Source organism: Pinus tabuliformis, chromosome 3_1, assembly GCF_031772625.1.
Source record: "Pinus tabuliformis cultivar Carrire ecotype Pingquan chromosome 3_1, CPIR1, whole genome shotgun sequence".
NCBI classification, from domain to species: domain Eukaryota; kingdom Viridiplantae; phylum Streptophyta; class Pinopsida; order Pinales; family Pinaceae; genus Pinus; species Pinus tabuliformis.
This window is the reverse complement of record NC_142301.1, coordinates 708,088-721,084: the sequence shown is the minus strand read 5'-3', so window position 1 is coordinate 721,084 and position 12,997 is coordinate 708,088. Positions and strand designations below refer to the sequence as shown.

At 33.7% G+C, this 12,997-nt stretch overlaps 1 pseudogene; it reads right to left on the bottom strand.

The window, feature by feature from the left end:
* Positions 1 to 10,992: 10,992 nt before the first annotated feature.
* Positions 10,993 to 12,498, bottom strand: LOC149185470 (glutathione S-transferase DHAR3, chloroplastic-like; annotated as a pseudogene).
* Between the last annotated feature and the right edge of the window lie 499 nt (positions 12,499 to 12,997).

Here is a 12,997-nt window from a genome sequence, read left to right as displayed (position 1 = left end):
TTTAATTATTTTTCCAATATTCCTCACCATATTCATTCACCAACCACCACTATTTCCCTTTTGAGTTATGTCATTTCACATTTTCTAGAATAACTCTCCCATACATGAATGGAATCGTTCCATGAAATAGGAATATTATTCCTCGATGAAGAATAACACATGGATTTCATTCCTCTTCTGAATCGATGAAAATTGGTTCATTCTAAATGTGTTTAAAAACCTAGTAATGTAGCAAATGAGTTTATTGATAAACTTAAGGCATGTCTTGTGGCAAATATATTTTCACAAATTGAAGGGGTTGATTACCCTAAAATCTTTGCATCTATTGTAATGATGAACTCTATATTCCTTGTAGTGTCTCTTGATGCCTTCCAAAGCTATTTAAATGTACTAGTTTGAGGCTATGAACATCTTTCTACATGGTGACACAAATAAAAAGGATTTAGGTTTCTACAGTGTAATGACACTGTAAAGAAAATAAAAATAGAAATGGAATGATTTCTTTATCTTTCATTCTCAATCTCCGATACTTCATTGCAATTAGAGTGACGAGGATTAGCTTGATATACATCGTAAATATTTAAATACAAAAAAATATTAAAAAATCTAATAAACCTGAAAAATTGAAAATAGAAGTACTAATCAATATTTTTTTTATAAATTTATTTTAATTTTAAAATTTTTAAAATAATTAATATTAATTAAATAAATGTATATGGGAAATAAAAGGAGATAATATGTTTTTGACACCTTGATAAGGCTAACATAGGGAGATTTGATAATTTTAATCCCGAAGTCACCCAAAAATCATTTTTAAAAGGCAATTAAAGATGAAAGCAATAACCAATAATAATAAATAATTTTTCCGTTGTTAATAATAAATAAAATTGTTAATTTAATAAAATGGAATGATTTCTTTATCTTTCATTCTCAATCTCCGATACTTCATTCCAATTAGAGTGACGAGGATTAGCTTGATATACATCGTAAATATTTAAATAAAAAAAATATTAAAACATCTAATAAACTTGAAAATTTGAAAATAGAAGTACTAATCAATATTTTTTTTTATAAATTTATTTTAATTTTAAATTTTTTAAAATAATTAATATTAATTAAATAAATGTAAATGGGAAATAAAAGGAGATAATATGTTTTTGACACCTTGATAAGGCTAACATAGGGAGATTGGATAATTTTAATCCCGAAGTCACCCAAAAATCATTTTTAAAAGGCAATTAAAGAGGAAACAATAACCAATAATAAAAAATAATTTTTCCGTTGTTAATAATAAATAAAATTGTTAATTTAATAAAGGGAGATTAATACATTTTTATTTTAAAGTAATCAAAAATTTATTTCTATAAGGAAACCAAAGATGAGAATAATAAAAGTAATCTTGGAACGTAAATTTTCAGATTTTGAATTCAGGTTTGAAAAAAGAAATTGGTGAAAAAATTTAGGGACAAATTTCAACGTCCAAAGTTTCCTGTCAATACTTTATTAATAAATAATAAAATAATAAATAAGGGTGAGTAACTCTTAACCATGAATTTTTAAGTTTATGATCCTTCACCTATTTTCTTGGGAAAAAATCAATAATTTCATTTTTTATCAAAATTACATTCTATTTATACACTTCAAGAGTGTATTTTTTGAGACTTATAAATAGCCTCAAAAACAACGTGGAGAGGTCTGGCATCACTAAGTCTGTAAAGTGCTTAAAAACCACATCACAAATAATGATTTTAAAACTAGCGAGATTCTAGATCTCTAAGTTTAAAAAAACTAAATTGAAAAAAAGCCATGCAATAGTTCAGGAATTGTGGAAATTCCTCAAAATCATTTGTAATAACAACAGATAATAAAGAGTATGATATGGAAAAAAATTGTGTAAAAGTGAAAAGTAGAGCATATCTAGTGGTGTTGATTATCCTTCAGTGGCAGGAACATGTTCTGTCTCATCCATGAAATGCCTTTCAAAAAACTCATAGTGATTAGATTCTATATATTCTAGGATGTGACAGGGACCCCGATCCATGAGAAAACCCTGTTTAGAAAGGAAATAGGTTGTCTAGTTCCTTTTGATGTAGGTATGAGCACATAAAAAATAAGTAAAATATCTCTTCATTTTCAAAATATCTTGAAGCACAAGCATGAGATTTTTTTTTGACACTCATGACAATTGTTGGCCCAATTGACAATAAGCAAAGAGTCGTCATATACTTGAATCTAACCACATCCATTATCGAAAGAAAAAACCAACAGGGAATTGAGGACAATAAATTCAACTGAATAGTTGGTACCCCTCTCGAAACCCATATTAACGTGGAAGCTATGATCCTCAGTAAGAAAAGGTACAACCCCACTGCCCCCGCTACTCTGGTCAGCCTACTAAAAGGCTATGCCAAAATAGCCCCAAGGAATAGATTTGTGAGGGTTCTCAAATCTAATTTGATGCAATTTTAGTGTGGCTAAGGGTTCAAGAAGGTGATAAATAATTGTCATTACCTCATCTACTGTCATCTCTCACAATGGGAAAGCGTCTTGAAAAATAGATTTATTATAGGCTAGCCATATGCCCCAAGATGCTATGGGAGGAAGATATTTAAAAGTTTCAGTAGCTAGATTATGGAACCAAGCCCTTCAATAATATGCTACACACCTACGCCCCCATACACATGTTGTGCCAAAAGAGGAATTGAGAATATCCCAAATTTCCCTTAAGAAGTGACAATTTATGAACCTTTGGATTATAGTTTCTTCTAATGATCTGCGTAAGTCGCACCACCCCAGCCTAATATTGGAGAATTTTTGCATCACATCCTACATGAGTGCTTTCCCTATGAGGAGACACCACAAAAATATCATATACTTCAGTGGGTACTTCATCTTCCATATGATTTTCCACCACCATTCTTGTTCAACTGGATGGCCTTCTATGCTAATATGAGGGTAACCAAGATTTGGGGTGTAATGCCCCGAGGGAGAAAAAAAAACCAAATTAGCTCATCCTCCTAAGTCCATAACTAGTTTGAGCTAGGATAAGTCTCCCCTTGATCCATCACAAAACAAAAGGATATTACCAACAAAAGGAAGATGAGTAATAAATAGGTTTATAGCAACTTCAATTCCTTTGTACTCTCCCCTTCTAATGGCTGTGTGAATCATTTTCCTTAACCCTTTGATTTAAAAGAGGAAAAAAAGGGGGATAGAGGGCATCCTTGATGGAGGCCTGACTGACTGGAGAAAAAGGGAAAGGCAACACCATTAATAAGAACTTCAAAACTCAAATATGAGATACAACCCATGACCCAATTAATAGAACCAATATCAAACCCCAAATGAGTCATCAAAAGATGCAAGTACAACCAACTCATCTTATCATAGGCCTTTGAAAGATCAATTTTGACAATCATTCCCTTGTTGTATTTTTTGATACTATGCAAAGGTTCCTAGTGTACACCGATGGCTTCGTGAGTCTGCCTGCCATCTAGAAACCCGAACTGTTCCAGGGAGATGTTTTTAGAAAGGATAGGTTTTAGATGGTTTGCAATTGTTTTGGCTATAATTTTGTAAGTGCAATTGCAAAGGGATATAGGGTTGAAGTCATCAAATCTCTGAGGATCATCAAATTTTGGAATTAAGGCCAAAAAAGTAGTGTTGAGGGGCTCAAGCACAAAACCTCTAATCTTGGATTCCTCCACCACAACAACCAAATCATCTCTAAGAAGCTGAAAAAAATGCTGGTAAAATTCCACTGTCCATCCATCAGGACCCAGGCTCTTATCCTTTTGCATATATTTTAGAACCCCTTCCATTTCCCCTTTTGATACAGGTGCCAAGAGAATATCATTGTCATCCTCCTCTACAAAACTTGGAAAAGCCTGAGTAACCTAAATTACTTCGACAATTGTGGCTTCAGACGGAGACTTGAACAAAGATTTGAAATGGTAGACATCTAGAGCAGCTTAATCAGCAAAATAATTTTCCAAACCTCCATCAACTTTTTCAATTCCCAAATAGTGTTCGAATTCCTCCTGTCCTTTGCATAGTTTTGGAAAAAATTGGAGTTTTCATCCTCAACATCCATCCATATAACCCTACTTTTTAGCCTCCAATGCTCTTCAGCATCTTTTAGAATCCTATGTCTTTCACCCTCCATAATTTTTATCCTTTCCTTTTACTCTTCCATCTCATACCCATCCCCCTCCAGGGTTTCCAAAACCTCCAGTTCTATATCAATGTTTTTTGAAATAACTTCATCCCTTAAAGTTTTTCCCTTTGCCCAAGATATCATTACCTGTTTCAATATTTTTAGGTTTTTGATAAAGGACTTGGAAAGAGAAAAGCCTTGGGATCTGATAAGTTGTCTCCATATCTCATGAACAAGGCTATTATAAGACTAATCTTTTACCCAAGAGGATTTAAATTTAGAAGGGGAATCAAGCTTCCTACTGGCCCATTTTAACTCCAAAAAAATAGGAAAGTGGTCAGAATCACCTCCGAAGACAACCACTATCTGAAGAAAGGAGTTTGCGCTATCAGGTTCTCTTTTATCAAGAAACGATCCAAATGCTTTTCCACCCTAGCCTCTCCAACCCTCATGTTCCTCCAAGTGGGCTTATCTTTTATGAAATCAACATTGATGAACCTTCCCATCTAGATTTTGTTTAAGAAGAAGTCAGCCACAAGGTCTTCCTGGGCTAGTGGCCCCTAAGATTCTGACAGACCTAAGGATAGATTTAGATCCCCTCCCACCACAACATTTGAGTTATTCAACATATATTTAGAAAACGTGTTGTTCCAAAAATGAATTCTTTCAATAGATGTTGAGAAGGGTAAGGTTTGAACAATGATCAAAGGAGAACACCTCCACCCCTAACACCAAGTTTGATCCCCAGGAGTTCAGTAGTTTTATACTATTGTCCCTAAAGCCCATAGTTAAAGCCCCAAATCTTCCATTTGCATCAGCTGCCACAAAAGACCAACTAGGGAGCATAAGGCTCAAAGATTTCATCACTAAATCTCCATCTCCATGGGTCTGTTGGAGCATAATTACATCACAATTAACAAATTTAAATAAATGTTTTAAAGCCAATTTCTTTTGGGTGCTGGCTAGACCTCTACAATTAAAGTACAACAAAATCATTTAGAAACCACCACAGGGGCCAACACTACTCTAAGCAACCCTTTGAGGTATAATTGCTTTCCATCAAAAATATCAAGTTTAGCTTTTATCTAGGCCTTGGAGATGTTCATTTTCCATCCACGGGTCTTAGGAGGACCAACATATTCCTGAAGGAAACAAAGACCACCCACAGGTTCATCTGAGAATTCTCTTTTGTCCCGAGGGCATAATTTGTAATCAGGTTTTTCAAGGGGTCACTCCGATGAGAAGGGAAAGAAAAAGCCCGAATGGGGGGACCAGATAAATTTAAAACCAAAATGGATGTAATAATGCTATCTAAGGCCATAGAAAAAAATTGAAAAGGCAATTCATGAGATGCTTCCAAAACCTTATCTCACATAGATAAAGATAAAGGTAATTCATGAGAGGCTTGTAAAAACTTATCTACACTACTACATGTAGGGGGTTTTTATGACAATATTTAAGACAATATTTGAGTCATTTGTCTTAACTTAAGACAAAAAGAAACTTGTGTATTGTCTTAAATATTGTCTTTAAGTGGGTGTCTCAAAATATACTGTCTCAAAAATTTGTCTCTATAAAGACAATATAGAACACATATTATTATTGTCTCTATAAAGACAAGAATTATTGTCTATTAAGAGACAATTTCATTTGTCTCTCTAGAGACAACTTCATTTGTGTCTCTTTAGAGACAATTACATTTTTGTATTTTTAGAGAATATAGCTGAGATTAAAAACATATTGTCTATATAGAGACTATATGTCCATAATTCAAACTATTGTCTCTCTAGAGACAATATAAAAAAATATTTAAAAAAAGTTAAATAAAATCATTTTGAATGTTCTTTCAAAGTAGTTTCACATTCAAAGTTCCCAAATAGTGATTTTAATTACCTTAAATCTTTGTTGTTTATGGATACCAACAAAATAAAAAATAGATAAATCCATTATTTTTAACGCTAACAACAAAGTAATTTTAAATCTAAATGAAAAAACAATTCTGGAAAGCAACATTGAAAATAATAAGGCAACATGCTTATATTTTTTGAAAATGCATTCACGTCATTTGAACATGCAGGATCCTCAGTTGGAACTTCATTTTAAGACATAGTATGAGTCAAAAAAGAAATGTTCTAGATTTCTCCATCCTACAAGAGGGTTTACTCTCTAACATAGAAATTCAAAGCTTCAATCACATTAAATGGTGGAAATTAAATTCATATCCAGTTGTTAAACCACAATTTCAATACCCTTGTATAATTGGAATTGGCTTCCTTGATAAAAAAGAATTGTAATAATGTATATGAATTTGAATTTACAATTGATTGGAAATTTTGTCTTCATGAAGGTTTTATAAAAGATGAAAAATTGACATAGGTCTTGGCAACATGATATAGGCCAATTCTCAATCTATTGGTGACCTACATAATTATCTTCTCCACTATTGGCTTTCACAATTCGAGTTGGCTCCATCTCCTGTTGTAGCCCAAGAATTGCAACAATTGGTATCCAAATTGGTGGTGATATAGTTCCCGAGGAAGCTTCATATCCAATGAATCTAATTCAGGTAATGAACTATTATGATCAACTTCATAACAAGCTGAAGTTGTAGAAAAGTCTCTATCACTAGATGTTTTCTCGGCAGTTAATCATTTATCGGAGGTACAAAAAACCACCCATACTTCTTCCTATTAAGAATAAAATAATAAATTCCTGTAAGGAAAGTTTTATACCATTGCTCAACCATTTCCAAGAGAGCTACTTACTGAAATAAAATAAAATAAATGTAGTGCGTACTTGAAATAGAAATGTGTGCACTCTTAGTATTTCTTCATTATCACTTGCCTTGCCTTGCTTGATTCCCCGGAGCACCTGCAAATGCAATAGTAGAGTCATTTTAATTTTTTTTTATAATAAAAACCCCTACCATCTTTATAATAATTAATAATTGAAATAAAAATAAAATTCTGCAAACTTATTAAACTCTCAATATAAAAATGGATCAAAAACAAAATCAATATACTCTTTAATATAAGCATAAATTTTAATGATGATACCATCTCTATTTTTGGTTGGTAGCACTGTTTGTTCCCAATCAAAGCCCAAAAATGTCGTGAATACTAGTGAAAATACTAGGTAAGTTTCAAACCCTTTTAAAATGAAAGTACATCACCTATTTTTCTCTGCAGTGGGATGGGAAGTATTTGAAAACTCTTATTAGAAGAGTGAACAGAATCTCTCACTAAAACTTGTAGAATCTCAATCAACATTAATACTCAACAATCATATGGGATTTTCCCTAAATGAGGAGATAGGGGAGAGAGAAGTGAAGTCTTCCACCTAGCCAGATGACGTGAGATCAAGTGGTGATTGAACTGGAAAACATCAAACAAAGAAGAGGCAAGTTGGTTCAAAACATAATAAATGTCCTCCTTCCCAGCGAACTACTCAACTAGATGGTACTCTGGCTATTGCAGTAAATCACAGAGAGAACTCTCCCACAAATGCCATTACTTATTACAATAATGAGTTGGGAAGCATGAGAAAATGAGTTCAATGAAGAGAGGTTGAGTAGAATGAATCTTCATTCAAAAGGGTTGGTGGTTTGCATTCCCCTAGAGTGTTGGTAGTGCAGAGTATCACCAATCTGGTCTACTAGAAATTGTCGCAAAAGGTGCAAAGACAGGACGGTATATTTTTAAAATTTTTAAAATAATATGAGGAATGCATTTGTAAATATGTATACCATATATATTGACAAATTTAAATTTTAGTGGTGTATAATTGTTCAGTCTTATGTATTGTGGTCTTATGCATACAAGTGATGGCTTCAAGGTGGTTGCCCTGGGGTAACTAGTTTAGAATTCTACATGCCTCTTTTGAATGCAAATGCAATATAATATAATATAAATATACACATAAATATAAAATAGATGCTCCTGTGACACTCTACTTATGAGGTTTTTTTGTAAATGACACTCCCACTTTGCTGCGTGTTCTCGCAACTTATGTTGAAAGAAATTTAATAGAAGAGTGAATTAGAGATATATCATAAGATCTATACCTTCAAGTAACATAAACGATATGGGTATGCTGAAGGATAAATCCTTTAACCACAGTGAAGGAAAAACATGATGACAAATTGCCCAATCAAGAATTTTAAGGAGCAATTTTCAGCAATTAATAAATCTATCATATAGGAAGATGCATCTTCGAAGCTACAAATATCCAAAAATAGCATATGGTGGGAACATACAAAATTCAATTACTATCAATAATTTCAATTACAAAAGTCAATAATTCCAACAAATAACTAGATCTGATAAGTTTGCTTAGATAGTTGGATTTAGGATAATTTAACATCCTCTAATAGCCATTTCCCAATAATGGAAAATGCCCTTACGATTTCTTTCTAGACTATTGAATCCCTTCCATTACCTTTTGATACCTTTTCAAATCACTAATGCACAAGTCAGATTAGAGGGCTTCGTGTTGCTTTCAACACATCACGCATCCAATGAATAGACATCCAACATTACACGCAATTTTTTGGACATGCACTCATTAGATTGTCTACATACTCTTCGAAAGAAAAGTTGTGTCCACCGAGATCCATCTTGATTCTTTACCCCACGGACATATACTAGACATCTGGTAATGTTATTTTGATTTTATATAAAATCAAAATGGGAACATCAACCCTCTATAGAGAAAACACAAACAAGTTTAAATGTAGAGAAATCTTTGAATAACTTTAAAATTGTCGGATGCACCATCATACTGTATACTCACAAACAAATTCCATGTTTAAACACATCATTCGAAATTCCAAGTTTAAACCTATCATTCCAAGTTAATATAAAAGTATCCTCAACCATTATAATATCAAAATCAAGTAACTTAGAAAACATCCATAAGCTCTTCATTTGTACTCCTAATTACACAACCTAAAAACCATGATGATGTAATATAATTATGATGTTAATGGTTTCTTCCTTTATATTTATATTAAAGGAGATTGAAATTAGCCCAACAACAAAGCATCAAATCTACCCTATATTGCCTCGGTAAACTGCAAATCAAACAAAGCCATCTCGGAACAATTTAATATGAAACAATTTCTTTAGTATTAATACTGTTTAAACCCTTGAAAGTTGAGAGAAGGAATAATGCGTATCCATTTTCACATGGCCACAACGTTGTATTTATTCATTACTAATGTTGTTTTTTAACTCTTAAAATATGAGAAAAAGGAATAATGTGTACTTGTTTGCCTAGAGCTGATGGCTTGAGGACAGAAACTCTGCTTTGTTGTTTTTAACTCTTAAAACGCTTAGAAATGAAGTAATGTGTACATGTTTGCCTAGATCTGGTGGCTTAAAGACAACAAATCTGCTCCATCTTTCACATTTGTTATCTCGCATGAGCTGACCGACTTAGCTCACCCTTGTAATGGATAATGTTCAATTTGGAGCATGCAATATTGCAAGCGTAATCATACTCACATACTAGCAAACAAATTCCAACTTCAAACCTATAAGTTGATGTAAAAGCATCCTCGGCCATTGTAATATTAAAATTAGGTACTCCTAAGTTGTACTAAATGAAAACCTTAAAAGCATCATGTTGTAATATCATTATGATATTAATGGTTGTTAGCAGGGTTTCTTGGTTTATATTAAAGCAGAATGAAATCAATCCAATATCGCGTTAAATCTACTCTATATTGTTTCAATAAACTGCAGACCAAACCAAGCCAATATTTCCTCAGAACGATTTATAACAAAAATATTTCTATAGTATTAATACTGTTTAAACCCTTAAAATGATAGAAGGGAATGATGCATATCCGGTTGCCCAGAGCCAATTACTGAGGAAAGGAGCTCAGTGGATTTGTCTTTATTCAGCACTAATGTTGCTTTTAACTCTTAAAAGCTGAGAAAATAGAATATTGTATACCTGTTTGCCTAGAGTTGATGACTTGAGGACAGGAACTCTGCTCTGTAAATTAGTGATTTGAAAAAGGAATCAAAAGGTAATGGAAGGGATTCAATAGTCTAGAAAGAAATTGTAAGGGCATTTGCCATTATTGGGAAATGCTTATTAGAGGATGTTAAATTATCCTAAATCCAACTATCTAAGCAAACTTATCAGATCTAGTTATTTGTTAGAATTATTGACTTTTGTAGTCAATTACAGTAGTAGTTACAAACCCAAACGAAGTAGAAATATTTTCAGGAAATTAAGGAGACATTAATACAGAAGGGTGTATATGCAAGGACTCAGATTTTAGGCCTCCTAAATGAATGTTGTGGAGAAAAACGAGTCTTTGTTTGGAAGCAGCTATCCTTACCGGCCAACTGTTAAAATTTGAAATGGTTATTGAGGAATAATAGAGGCAGTTGTTAAGATTTGAAATGGCTATTGAAGAATAATAGACGAAGAGTTGCTCACACTCTATGCCTGCCTCTGAACAGAAAAATTATGTGGAAAGGCATTGTGAAAGCAACCAAGGTGAGGAAATCTTGATGGTAGTAATTCATGCAACAACGAATAGATAGTTTATAAAGATGGGTAGTGAGCACCATGAACGTCTGTGTCGGTAACAGTTGGATAAAGAGAATGGCAGAGCGAATTAAAGCCATATATCATATGAATATCTGGCTTCGAGTGGCATGAAGAGTTGGTTATGCTGCCAAAAAATATTGACAAATTGCCAACCCAAAATTCAAGGAGCAGTTTGTAGCAATTAATCAGTATATCACAGATGACAGATAAAGTAAAAAAAATAGACAAATTTCAAACTCAAAGTTCAAGGAGCAGTTGGGAGAAATTAATCAGTCTATCACAGATGACGATACATCTTCTAACCTGCAAGTATCCCAAAGGAGCAGCCAGTGAGAACAACAGTAGCAAGTGCAAAAACAGACAGAGCGAATGCATTTTCAGCAAACTTGGGAGAAATTAATACACAAGCGTTATATGAAAGGACTCAGTTGTTGGCCCTCCCTAGTAAATGTTGTGTAGCAAAATCATTAGAGCGGACTTGCTTCATTTCTTGGTTGTTATATTGATCACGTTGCAGTGATCTTACCCACAATAATACTCTATCTGCAGCTATGGAATCTGGAACCATATTTTGATGTATGGATGTAGATTTTTGGGTTGTTTTATGGAGCAACAAATAGTACATAGATTTTTTGGGTTGTTTTATGATTGGTTTGTGACGTCATTTTCACTTCTGAAGCAATAGATCCATAATTCTAGCATTAACTTATAGATTATGGAAAAATGTAACATTGAAAAGAGTTGAGAATACATACACAGTTTCCTTCTCAGGTGGGGTTGCCAAAGGTGGTTCCAGGTACTTTTCCTCCAATATCTGGGTTATAACATCAGAGTCTGGAATCCACTTATAATCAATCTTGATGACAGGAACTTTTCCTTGAGGGTTCATATGCAAAAACCTGTGCACCAACATCTTCAACTTAGCTCCCCCTAATTTCCCACATAAACATAGGCACAGTCTCACACTCGTAATTAGTTTTAACCATAGCCATAAAGAAATGGCCTACAATGAAAACAAAAAATAATATATGGGCCTCGGAACCAGAAAGTTACTAGTCAGGTTTGTTACTGGTATCAATGAACTTCATGTTGCATGGGACCTGTTTTTCCTCGAGAGTAAGCAAAACCCTCTGGCTGAAGGGACCTGCTCAAAGATGTGTTCAATACATTAAGCTTTACTTCATACATTAAAATTCCTGAAATGCACTGATAGACGACAAATTGTTTGACAAATAAAGATGAAATAAAAGCCAGGAAATGCAACATTGAATCGTTCTGCTAAAAAAGGGGAAAATGATAGGAAAATTACTTACAGTCCCCAAGGGACCTGTGCAAAGATGTGTTCAATACATTAAGCTTTACTTCATACATTAAAATGCCTGAAATGCATCAATACACCACAAATTGTTTGACAAATAAAGATGAAATAAAAACCGAAGAAAACAGGAAATGCAAGATTGAATAGTTCTGCTAAAACAAGGGAACATGACAGGAAAAATTATTTACAGTCCCCAAGCTTGTCAGGTGCACCTGCGGCAGCCTTAACACAAACTTCCACTGCTTCAGCCATGCTCACAATTCATGTACTGCCAATCTTCCTCCTCTGAAGCAAGACCCTAGATCTAACCCCTTTCTCGCCAAACAAATGGGTACCCGAGACCATAATTAAAGGCTCTACGATACAACACCAGTGATTCCAGAGAGTCACAATGTAGATTTTTTTCTACAGCGAGAGACGAAGTGGAAGCTACACTAAGCATGGATATCATAGCCATCTCTAACTTCTATAAATAGACCTCACTCTCATAGGTTTCCATCCTCCCCATTTTTATGACACTCACATCTAACATAGGACAAATTTTGCCATAATATCATAAACACTGGTGCAAATATTTGAATCCAAAAATATAGAGCATCAACTGTTGAGTTCCATATATGTAACTGTGCATTCAAATATAGAATATCAACACATCATGATTAACAGAGAAAGGAATCATTCACTAAGAAACAGACAATGCAACAGTGTACCCATCTAGACTCTGAAAATACAAAACAAAAGAAAGATTGTCAGCAAAAGGACTAAGACTATCAGCACAAACCCATTTAGCAATAGATCAATAGAATGAATACCTCTCCCTATTTGAATTGCAAGGAATGTAACAATTTATTCCTACAACAAAATCATTATGGTACAGAGTATATTCGCTACTCTTACTTGAGAATATTACCCTTTCCATGTCAGAGTTGTACATGTCCATAACGACATCTCCATGT